Source organism: Tursiops truncatus, chromosome 10 (genome assembly GCF_011762595.2).
Source record: "Tursiops truncatus isolate mTurTru1 chromosome 10, mTurTru1.mat.Y, whole genome shotgun sequence".
Lineage (NCBI taxonomy): Eukaryota > Metazoa > Chordata > Mammalia > Artiodactyla > Delphinidae > Tursiops > Tursiops truncatus.
The window spans coordinates 37,304,780-37,317,531 of NC_047043.1; the positions used below are offsets into that span (position 1 = coordinate 37,304,780).

Sequence of the window (12,752 nt, forward strand, 5' to 3'; positions counted from 1 at the left end):
AGCCGCCTCTGAGCCAGACATGCTCTATAACCCACACCAATTCCCCATCCAGGTGAAAACAATCCAAGAATCTTCTAGAACCTCCACTTCCCACTTTCCATAAGATCTGCACTTCTGGGGGCCAGGCCTCTGGGGAAAACAGCGGCCAGATCCCACCCTCCTTTCAAGGTGGAAGAGGCCCGGTCCCTCGAGTGGGGCTTCCCGGGGTGGGGTGGGGGCGAGCTCACAGAGCTGACCTACTGGGACGACAGCAGGGAACAGGATGGGGCTCAAGAAGTGAGCTGGGGTTGGTGAGACCACGCGACGGCGGGAAGAAAGGGATGCACTGGAGTCTGGGGCTGGGCGGGGTGAGGGCCGGGGAGGCAGGTGGACGGGAGAGGGCCGGGCTGCGGGAAAGGAGCCGGCGGAGTAGGGGACGGGAGGTGAAAACCTGACCCTCGACAGCGGCGAAGAGGAACCGGTGGCCAAGAGGGGTCGGCGATCGCGGGCAAGGGCTGGGGGGTGGAGCTGGGCACGGACTGCAGGGCCGCAGTGGGGGCGACGCTGGGGAGCCGCGCACTCACTGCTCTGCGACCCCAAGAACGCGGACCGGAATTTCCTCAGCGGGGTCCAGAGGTCTCCGCCCGCGGACGTGAGGGAGCCGGAGGAGCTACCGCCGCCTCAGCCCAGGGGCCTCTCGCGCCGACGCAGCACCCACCCGCTGACAAGAGATTTTCGAGGAAGGGCGAGCGCCGAGCTCCTGCGGCTCCTGCAGGGCCCGGCGGCAAGCGAGGCTGACGGCAGGGATTCTCTATACAGAGCAGCAGCCCTCGGAGTAGTCTAGCGCCGAGCGAGGCCCGCGGCTGAGAAGCGAAGCAGGGCGGTGTCGGAAGCAGCCATGGGTGTGCTTGGGCATCCGGGGGCTCGAACCGCTCCCTTCTCAGCGCCCGGAGACTCGGGTGAGGGCGGCGGGGCCCGAGCGCGGACGCGTCCGGACCCTCTTCCCGCGCGCAGCCTCAGCGCTGCCGCCGCCACAGTCCAGCCCGCTGAGTGCGGGGCGCGGGGCGAGCCTCTCATTATTGTTTTTATTCTTACAAAGCCCTTCATCCAAATTTAGTTATCTACCTTTTTTTTAAAGTGACGTTATTGTTATATGTAATGCTTTAATTCGTCTGGAAAGTAGTGTTTTATACTACAGCATAAAGTGCAGATCTAAACTGATCCTCTGATTTTCAGCCACTTTCTCCAACATCATTTGCTGCATAATAAATTCCCTCTTCTTTTTGCTTTGTGAGCTTTCTTTCTCAATAAATTCGTATGGTATTTTGAATGGCTTCAGAGCTTTGTTTTTTTTTCCTGATTGATTTGCCCATTAATTCTTGTGGATGCAGCCTTGTTTTACTTCTTTGTTTATAATACATTTACTATCCAGCAGAGAAAATGTCCCTTCCTCGTTTCAATTATTTTTGTTTTCCAAAATTTTTATAGTAAACTCATCTGTTAATTCTCCAGTGAAATATATAGCCAGGGAAATTTTGTCAATTTCTATTTATTTTTAAAATAAATTTATTTTTGGCTGCGATGAGTCTTCGTAGCTGCATGGGGGCTTTCTCTAAGTTGGTGGGGGAGGAGGTGTGTGTGTGCAGGCTTCTCACTGTGGTGGCTTCTGTTGTTGGCAGAGCACAGGCTCTAGGCGAGTGGCCTTCAGTAGTTGTGGCATGCGGGCTCAGTAGATGTGGCTCGCAGGCTCAGTAGTTGTGGCTCGCAGGCTCTACAGTGCAGGCTCAGTAGTTATGGCGCATAGGCTTAGTTGCTCCACCGCATGTGGAATCTTCCTGGACCAGGGATCGAGCCCGTGTGCCCTGCATTGGCAGGCAGATTCTTAACCACTGCGCCACCAGGGAAGTCCTCAATTTCTAAATTCTAACTGTGTCAAATTCTTTTGAATTTTAATTGGAAATGTGATGAACTAGGAATTAACAGAGAGTTGACATTTTTTTCATCAGCTTTCCATTCAAGAATATGGATGTTTCTGTGTTTTCTCACATCTTTCATATCGTTTATGGATCTCATGCATTTCTTCTTAGAGGTAATTAGAACATTTTAAAATTGCTTATTGTGGCTGGAATATTTTCTGCCATCATACCTTCTAAGTGGTTATATAGAAATACAGTAGATAGTAAATAGAAAATACAGTAAATAACAGTAAATAGAAAGATTTGACTTTTTTGTGTATTTATTTTGCACAGAGGCTCTTTTGTGTTATTCTTAAAGTTTTCAGTAGGTTCCAATTTTCTGGCTGTATAATTATATTTTTACAAGTGATAACAATATTGCCTTTCTATATCTGTATAATCCATATCCATATCTATAAAGGATTTCAATCTAATATGAATGAAAATATGAAATGGAGAATCTCACACGTGCGCCCTCAGAAGAACAGTACTTAAGAACAGCAAGACTGATTTCCATTAAACGTCTGATTTACAGAAGACTGAGGCTTATCTCCTTACCAAAGAACATTTGCCAAGAATCTCTCCCCATCCTTAAGCCAATGAACTTACTGCTTGGACTCTAGCTGGACTTCCCCACTCTTTGTACTCCTTGCCCATAAATAGGGTCCTTCCCAAACCCTCAATTGACTGTAGCTTGCTACAACATGCATTTCCCAAATTGCAATTCTTCTGCTACTCCCAAATAAACTCAAGTTTCTGGTAATTTGAGCTTGCCTCGGTTTACCTCCTTATTTAGGTTGACATTCAATGGTGTCAGAAGTGGGTTCCAAAGGAGATGACCCCTGAAGGGACAGTGACTCTCAGAACTGAGCGAGGTACCTGCACTAAGCCCCTTAAGCTCAATGCGCCTTAGAGTCACCTTCTTCTTCTGGCTTGGTGAGTCTCCTCTTGGCTTTCAACCTCCCTCCTTTTGGTCAAACTCTCCAACTTTATTCGGGATTTGGATAAGGACAGATTGTCCTTCTGGTGAGTGCTCTTTTTGTTTCTAAATTAGAATACACTTGGTTTAGATTTAAACTAGTGGATTTTCCTGAGAGCAAACCAAAAACTAAAATTGGTGAACACAGATTGAGCACCTAAATGCTGCCAGAGTGCTCGCCACCTGTATATGAGAGACAACCATCCTCCAAGCGCAAGATTCCTGTGTAAGGATAAAATGGTCACAGGTGAGCAAGTTTTCCAGTTTTCCTCTTACCACTCACAAGAAAATTCCATGCAACAAGGGACACCTGGTCATAGGTTGGGCAAATAGGGCAAAGGCCATCTGCCAGAAAAAAGAGGTATCCCATGAAAGGCACACTGTGGAACAAAACACAAGTTCCAACCCTGAGCATATCCCTTTGGCTCTCTAGGACTGTTTTGCTTCACTCTCGGGAAAACTCCAAAAATGGGATCCCAGTCATTTAAATGCTTTAAGGGTGGCCCCCTCTTTAGGGACCCCAGCCAGTTTTATGTTTAAAAAATTATGGTCTCTCCACATGTGCATGGACCAATCTTACTGAAGACAACCTAGAATTACAATGGCCATTATGAGGAATGTTCCAATTAGACAAGATCGTTCATTTAAGAGGTGCATTTGAAGACAAGGGTTCCCAAATCAAACAAACAGAATGGGATAGCTATTTTAATTGGCATGCAGAAATCCTCAAGAAGCTTCAAAATTCCAAAAATTTGAAGACTTCGTTGAAAGATTCATTGCAAAAGGCTAATGAAAAATTAAAGATATAAAAGGTACATATAACAGAAGACTATGAGGCTGATGTAGCACCTACGGCTCCCCTCTATCCTCCTTTACTTGGTACTCATTCTATTGATACTAATCCTCTGTCTGAATTGCCTTTCTACTCTGAAGAGACTGCATGACTGCAAACACAAATTCACCAAGTTAGTTATCCTCATATCTACCCTCAAAAGAATGGCCCCCATATTGGTCTGTCCCATAGCTGACAGGACCCTGAGGGATATTCTGGTAAACTGCTACTGTTCCCAGTGAATTTGAGGTTCTTTCTTCGTCGCGAGAGAATTCAGACAAGTGATACATAAAAAGTGGATGTTTTGAAGACAGTAACACACTCCACAGACAGAGTGTGGGCCATCTCAGAAGGTGAGAGAGAGCCTCAAAATATGGCATGGTTACTTTTTATGGGCTGGTAATTTCATAGGCTAATGAGTGGGAGGATTATTCCAATTGTTTGGGGGAAATGGTGGGGATTTCCAGGAGTTGGGCCACCACCCACTTTTGGCCTTTTATGGTTAGCCTCAGGTCTGTCATGGTGCTGGTGGGTGTGCCATTTAGCATGCTAATATAGTACAATGAGCGTATAATGAGGCTCAAGGTCTACTGGAAGTCGGATCTTCCGCCATCTTGGACCTAGTTGGTTCTCACTAGTTTTTGTCATGTACTATGGCTATGTCATTATTTTAGAGGTTGTGCCCTGCCCCCTTCCCTCCTGTTTCACTACCAGTTATTCCCTTAAATAGCCAAGGAGAAACTAAATTTAGAAGTAATGGAAAACCTTGCCAAATTTTAGTAAATACCAGAGCTACACTGTATTTTAAACCCCACTGACTTTGGAGCCTGCAGATTGGATCCTAGAAAAACTGGCAGAAGCCAAGTGAAGGGTGAGAATTCTTACCAGAGTCAGCTCTCCTGAATCTCTGTCTATAGTACCCAGTCGAGGGAGAAAAATAAAATTTCATATTGTCCCTGCCTTTCCAAACCCAGATCCATTGGTTATTGGTCCTTTCTCTCCTGGGATAGCTTTTACCTTCTGTTTGTCTCATTTTGTGTCCTTGGAACTTGGCTTGACAATCATCAGGTTGGGGATCCCAAACTATGGCCAGACAGAAATGTCAGTTGCACGCCATTTATGACTAGATGTAGCTAGACAGAAATGTGGATTCCACTGCATTTGCAGTTAGGGTCTATGGCCAGCCCTCAGGGCAACTGTCTAAGTCTTTTTTTATTTGGTTATCTTTGCGAATGGCTCTGGATCCTGGGAAGGCAATCCCTTTTGCACTCTCTTTGGGAGAGTTTATCCCATGTATGTCTTTCTCTTCCTAAAGAACCCTGTTTATTGTTGAATGTGTATCTTTTTGCACGTGTCCTTACAAACCTGGCATTGTTGTTTTGCCTGTTTGTATTTTTAATTTACATAATGTTATTTGGTACGTCTCATTCTGTTTCTTACTTTTTTTCAGTAAACACTACATCTCTAGGATACTTCTGCATTGCTATGTGTTCATCCAATCAGTTGTCTCTAATATGAAAATAATTCCCCAGGGTGTACATCTACTACATTTTATCTGTCCTTCTCCCAGGATCTTTCAGCTCCCTGCTAACACAAATAGTGCTGCCATGGACACCCTTTTTCAGGTGCCCTTAAATAGCTGTGTGAGAATGGCTAGGAGTGGAATTGCTAGTCCGTGGGGAATGTGGACACCAGTTTTCACTAATACTGCCTGATTGTTGTCCAGAATGGCTGCACCAGTCCACATGCTCCCCCACCCCCAGCAGAGCATGGAATTCCTGTATCCCTACAGCCTCACTAACATTCAACACATCATAGTAATACATGAAACCCAGTTGAAGAAGTCTAGCATTGCAGGAAAACTACCCTCACTTCCAATCCCTGGAGCAACTGGTCTCAATGTTTGTTTTCAGTTTTTCCAGTGGTTACTTTCATTTATCTAAATAATATTTTGGATATTTTTTAAGATAAATAATTAATTTTTATCACAAAAAAAGAAATACCTTTCCATGCCTAGTTTTAAAAATTCCCATTAGGATTGCATATAGAAATTGTCAAGCAGTTGTTTAAACCTATTGACATGGTGCCTTGATAGTAACAATTCCTTAATCTTAAATCATCTTGGATTTCTTAAATACAGTCTAAGTATGGGATGGCTAAGTCATTTAGTGTACTTTCAAGTTTAATTTACTTCTTGATATTAAGAAATACTGTTATATTTATTGCTCTAAGTGATCCTGCTGCATCCCTAGAATGATTTGGAAAACCCAAAGCATGTGACCCTCAGTATTAATCAGGGTCAGTAAACTATGTTTTGTCACCTGTTTTTGTATGGCCTGAGAGTCTTTGAGAATGGTTGTTACATTTTTCAGATGGTTGAAAAAAACTTTTTTAAGAATAGTATTTCATTGGGTCAATTGTAGAGACGTGGATGGACCTAAAGACTGTCATACAAAGTGAAGTAAGTCAGAAAGAGAAAAACAAGTATCGTATATTAATGCATATATGTGAAATCTAGAAAAATGGTACAGATGAACCAGTTTGCAAGGCAGAAATAGAGACGCAGATGTAGAGAACAAACGTGTGGATACCAAGCGGGGAAAGCGGGGGTGGTGGTGGTGGTGTGATAAATTGGGAGACTGGGATTGACATGTATACACTAATATGCATAAAATAGATAACTAATAAGAATGTGCTACATAAAAATAAATAACTAAATAAAATAAAATTTTAAAAATAATATTTCATGACGTGAAACTAATATGAAATTCAAATTCAATGCCCATAAATAAAATTTTATTGGAACACAGCTAGGCTTATTTGTTTTCATGTTACCTATGGCTACTTTCTTGCTCCAGCCATAGAGTTGAATAGTGGCAACAGAGATAATATGGCCCACAAAGCTGAAATTATTTACCATCTGTTCCTTTACGTAAGACTTTTGCCAGCCCCTGGTATAAATGATTCAATCACCAAAAGTTTACGGCGAACCTACTAGTGAAGGACGTGCTGTCCTGGTCCCCATGGGTGTTTACTGTCCTGCTAGAGAGACAGTCACAACCCAGGGTGACAAGTGCTAGGATGGGACGCAAGGGGAGGTCCAGGGGGATAGAGTAGAGGCCTCTAAGCCAAACTGGGGAGTTCAGGGAAAGCTTCTCACAGGTGTTTCTGTCCAAGCAGAGACCTACAGAGTGAGAGGGAGCTGGCCATGTGAAGATGGATGAGGGGAGGTGGCAGGAAGAATGTTCTGGGTAAGAGAACAGCAAGTCCAATGGCCAGAGGGATCAGACTTTGTTGCTGGAGGAACAGGGAGATGTTTGCATTATCATTTGCATGATAGGCTTATTTCTAGTTAAACCAAGTTTAGTTTGCATATGAATAAATAACTGATATATAGGCCTCTTAGTGATGGAAGCAAGGAAGGAAGGAAGTGTTATCACTGATTGATTGATTCACTCATCCACTCATTCATTCATTCATTCATTCTTTCAATAAGAATTGATTGAGCACCTTTGTAGTGCTGAGCACTGGGCTAAGTCCTGAGGACGCAGAGGAAAACCTGAGGAGGGCTCCGTCCTAAAGGTGCTCACAGTTTATTGAGGAGAGCAGACAAAAAAACAATTTCCGCAGGTGCGAGGACTGCCCATATTGCCGTATCATGGAGAGCCCACCGCATTTCCAACCCCCCCTTCTCTCTGGCCACCTAGTCATTTTCCCAGCCTCCTGTGCAGCTAAGGGTGGGCATATAACCGGTTTGGGCCAATAAAACGTAAGAGAGATCTGCTGAGAAGTGTCTGGGAAAACTTCAGATTAAAGGTGAAGCCACAAAAGATACCACCACTCTGCCTTTGAATAGAATTGTGATGATGGCACAGTGGGTTCTGTGGCAGCCACCTTGTGATCATGAGGTGATGAGCACCAGCATAAAGCTGGTCCCTGTTGGCTTCATCGAGCTGCTGCACCAAACCTGGAATTACACCTACCTTCAGGGACTCCTGGTTGAATTAGATAATTGCATGTTATTATTGTGTAAGCCAGAAGTTCTCAGCTGGAGGTGATGACATCCAGGGGACCTTTGGCAATGTCTGGAGACATTTTTGGTTTTCACCATGGGAAGGGGGTTACTTCTGACATCTAGTGAGTAAAGGCCAGGGATGGTGCTAAACATTCCACAATGCATAGGACAGTCTACACAACAAATAATTATCCAAAATGTCAATAGAGCCACGGTGAGAAACCCTAGTGTAAGCCATTATTGACCAAGTGCTTTCTTTTTTGATACAGGGAGTGGGAGAGCCTGGCCAGAGCGACGGGAGGGGGAGATAGGAGGAGGGGCAATGTCTACCTTAGGACATAGGAAAGAGGAGTGCAGGGAATTATTCCAGCTGGCTTCACTCACACTGTTAGGCTTGGAGCAAGTTCCATGAGAGAGTTGTGGACCCCAGTCCCTCAGGTGAGACCCCACTGTGGGCTCCTCTAGACCTAACCCTGCCTGTACCCAAGTGCCAACTCTGTGCCCCAGGCTAAGTGCTCATGTGGATCGCCTCCCCAAAATTTCCCAGTGATTCTGAATGGTCAGTATCATTTATTGCTGATGAAATAAAATTTCATATTCTAAGGCAAATCAAGGAAAATTTAAACATAAATAATTTTCTCTGTCCTTTGGCTGCCTCTCTCCTCTCTGCTGTGCATTACATGTCTGCATTATGCATCGACCAAACCTCCCCACTAGCAGAAATACCTGCTCAACCATAAGGAGCAACTTTCTCCACTCCTTAAACTCTAACATTCCTTCTTAATCTTGTAAGGGGCCACCATGACCCATGACCCACTACTCGCTTTGTGTCACCTGTCAATAATATGTCACTTAATGTACAGCCCTCTGTCTCAAAACCTTATATAACTGTGCTTTGACCTCTAATGGGCCGAACAGTCCCCAGAGCTTTCTGAGTGGCTGTTCCCGGGTTATAATCCTCAATTTGGCTCAAATAAAAATTTCCATTTCTTCCCTAGACTGGTTAATTTTTTCGTTGACATTCCCACTGTACAGCTGTGAAAACTGAGGTGCAGAACAATGGGGTCCCATGGTTAATGACATGTTTTGGAGATTGACTAACAGGTTTTTTTAATCGGCCATTTAGCATTGTCCCTTAAGCATCTTAGTTTATCATTTTGTTTTGTTTTGTTTGTTTGTTTGTTTCCCAAGTCAAAAGAGCTTTTATTCATTTTTAAAATATCACAAATGAGTCTGGCCTCTTGCAGTTTCTGTAGCTGGATCACTCAGATCTTATTCTTCAGCCTGCTGAACTGTTTCTTTTTCAGAAACATAAATACCATCCCAAAATTTTCTGATATCCTTTTTTTTAACTGTTATGGCTTGCTGAATCAAAGCAGCCAAGTCTGACACAAGTTCAGTGTTGTTTCCTTCAAGAATCAACGCATCTTTCTGGGCTTGAGATACTGAACAAGCAACGCCTGGCCTCATCCGAACCCTGCAGATATATTTTTCACCCAAAAAATTCCGGATTTCAACAAGAGAAGCATTCTCCTGAATAATAACGTTGATGGGGAAGTAAGCGTACACAGACCTCATCTTGCAACGGAAGCCCAGTGTAACACCCTTGATCATGCTCTGTACATGGCTACAGATAGTGCAAACAGTCACCAGTTCCTTTCTAATCCCCCACATTTGTCAACCAGAGCCTCTTTTTCTTTCCAAGGAGACTAAGTTCTACATTGATGTGATTGAAGTCCCTCTGCAGGGTACCTCTGGGGCCCTTCACAATAACTGTGCATCCCTTCAGAGTAATGTTGACATTTTCTGGAATGTCGACAGTCTGATTGCTGAGAATGGTCTTCATTCTCACAGTAGATACAGCAAAAAGCTATTTTATCATTTTGATCATCACTTTCCAGATCTGTAAAACAACACTATCTACTTTATAAACACTCTTATGGGGTAAAAATAAATAATGCATGTAAAGGGCCTGACATGTGGTAAACATTTCACAAATGGCTGTTGTTGTCCCTACTATTTCTTAGTATGCCCACTGGGGCTAAGGAGCTGGGGCTGCAGTGCAAATGTCAAAGCCAGGCCATCGTCACAGTCGCCTGAGTCACCCACTTGCAGTGGGGACCCAGAAACAACTGAGGGAGGGGAGATTCTGGGAGCCACTGGGGAGACAGAAAAAGTCATTGAGATAGGCAAGTGTGAATGCAGACTGAGATTCATTGAGTACTTTAGGCACAAGACCTAAATACAGTTATTTTGCACAGGAACCAAAAGACTTTTTTTTGGCCACGCCACACGGCTTATGGGATCTTAGCTCCCTGACGAGGGATTGAACCCTGGGGCCCTTGGCAGTGAAAGTACTGAGTCCTAACCACTGGACTGCCAGGGAGTTCCCCCAAAAGACTATTCTGAGACTACCTTCTGGCCGGGGACTTTGGTCCTTGGTCCTTACCTGGCTTGGGAAAGAGTGAGGTCACAGTCTTTCAGGCATGTCTCACCAAGGAGAAGGAAGGAGACATCGCCCCAGGAAACTTGGAGGGTTGGAGTCCAAACACAGATGGGGGGTGGACCTTGCATTGGTTGATTCCTGGTAGAGGGTGTGGCCCTGGGAAGGAGCGTGCTTCACACGCTTGCTCTTTGTTCCTGGGAGTCACCAAAGGCACGTGTGCTCCATTTCCATGACGCAAAGTCTCTTGCCAGGTTGTGGGCAGATTTCTGGGAATTGAGGCTCCAAACATAGACAGGTGTGAGTGTCTCTTGTGAAAATTCTTCTTCTCTTAAATATGTCACTTAGAACTACTCTCCCGATGGCTCCTGAGACTGGGGCCCTCTCTTCAACCCACTCCTCTGCATTTTCACTCAAGAGCAAGTTTATCTTCTGTGTTGCACACTCAGGCCACACAAGAGGGTAAATAATCTTTCTAAACAAACAAATATACAGCCTCTCAGGGGGAAATAATATCCATTTTGTGACTATACCACCATTTATTTATTTACTCACCTTATTGTTCTGGGGCATTTGAGTAGTTTCAAGTTTTTGAGTTTTTGGCTATTACAAATAGTGCTGATGTAAGCAGTCTTATAAATGTTGTTTTGGGGGAGCACGTGCCTGCATTTCTGTTATGCACGTATCTAAGAGTAGAGGTGCTGGGTCAGCTTTACTAGATGTTACTACTCAGTTTTCCAAAGTAGCTGTACCATGGTCCACTCCCACCACCAGCAGCAGTACATGAGAGATCAGGTCGCCCCACATCCTCTCTGACATTTGGTATCACCAGTCTGAGAATTTACAGCTACAGCTGCACACAGGAGCATGGCTGCCTCTCACAAACATGAAATAGGGTGAAAAAGGCCAGACATAAAAGTAAACATGCCATCTAATTCCCACTTACATAAAGCCCCCAAACAAGCAAAAATAATCTAAGGTGTTAGAAGTCAGGATAGTGGGACCTATGAGAAGCAGGAGGGGGGCTTCTAGGGTACTGGTGACGTTCTGCTTCTTAATCTGGGTGCTGGTTACACTTTACTCCCTTTGTGAAAATTCATCAAGCCATATAGTCAGGATTCATTCACTTTTCTGTTTGTTATACTTAAATAAAAACTTCAAAAAAATATTCTCTCGGTCTCCTTCTCTCCCTTCCTCTGTCATCTTTCCTCATGGCACGTGGTTGGGAACTGTCCCCATCAGAGTCCACTTCATGGCCCTGTGACCTGTACAGTTGCACAGGTTCTACACTCAGAAGAACCTTTGATTGGTTTCATGCTCTGCCATCTTTGTCTTGAAATTCTTAATACTTTTTGAACAAGGGGCCTTTTGCTTGCTTGCTGAGCCTCACACATCACATAGCCACCCTGGCCATGGGCAGCTGCCAGTGTCTCTGCACAGATCCCCACGTAAGGCTTGGTCCCTGCTGGGCACTGAGGACAGGGCCAGGTTGCCGCTCTGCCTGATCAGGGAAGGTGCCAAATGCCCATTTTGGCCCCAGGATAGTTCTCCCTCCTGCGAGAACCTGGGATTGTATTTACCTGCAGATGGAATTACCGGGTCATAAGGTAGGTTCATGCATAATGCCCCTCATGGCTCTCTGTCCCTGTGCTTCCATCTGCCTTAAAAAAAAATTGTAAAATATACATAACATAAAATTGACCATCTTGGGCTTCCCTGCTGGTGCAGTGGTTGAGAGTCCGCCTGCCGATGCAGGGGACACGGGTTCGTGCCCCGGTCTGGGAAGATCCCACATGCCGTGGAGCGGCTGGGCCCGTGAGCCATGGCTGCTGAGCCTGCGTGTCCAGAACCTGTGCTCCGCAACAGGAGAGGCCACAACAGTGAGAGGCCCATGTACCGCAAAAAAAAAAAAAAAAAAAAATTGACCATCTTAACCATTTTCAAGTCTGTAGCCCAGTGGCATTTAAGTACATTCACATTGTTGTACAACCATCTCCACCATCTGCCTCTTGAACTTTTTCATCTCCTCAAACAGATAATTTGTACCCATGAAACAATAACTCCCATTCCCTTCCACCTGCTTTTACGATTTATTTCCTGTCTGTCTCTCTTCCCACTTACACTGTGAACTCCGTGAGGGCCCAATGGGGCTTACTCCCCTTCAAATAAGGAAGAGCATATATGATGTACACAGGGCCTGGAGGACATGGGGAAGAAAATAGTTTTGTTAAATAAATTAAAAATATGGGATATAATTTAACCCTTGTTTGAAATCTGGGCTGATTCTTGGGCTAATAAATTCTCTAAATTCAGTGTTGAGCCAGTACCCAGCACAAAGCTGGATCCAAAAGCTCTTTGCTGACAGAATGAATAAGGCATTAACTCTGCTACCAGTAACAAAATATTGACTCTTTATTAAGCACTTACTAGGGGCTCAATATTCAGAAAGGACTTAGTATTTGACACTCTATATTTTCTTCTTTGACTTAGTATTTGACACTCAATATATTTACTTCTTTTCTTTACGAACATTATCACATTTGACCCTA

The 12,752-nt window shown here is 44.4% G+C and overlaps 1 pseudogene; it reads right to left on the reverse strand.

Annotated features, from left to right (window-relative positions):
- Positions 1-8,879: 8,879 nt before the first annotated feature.
- LOC101322486 (large ribosomal subunit protein uL6 pseudogene) lies at positions 8,880-9,623 on the reverse strand (annotated as a pseudogene).
- Between the last annotated feature and the right edge of the window lie 3,129 nt (positions 9,624-12,752).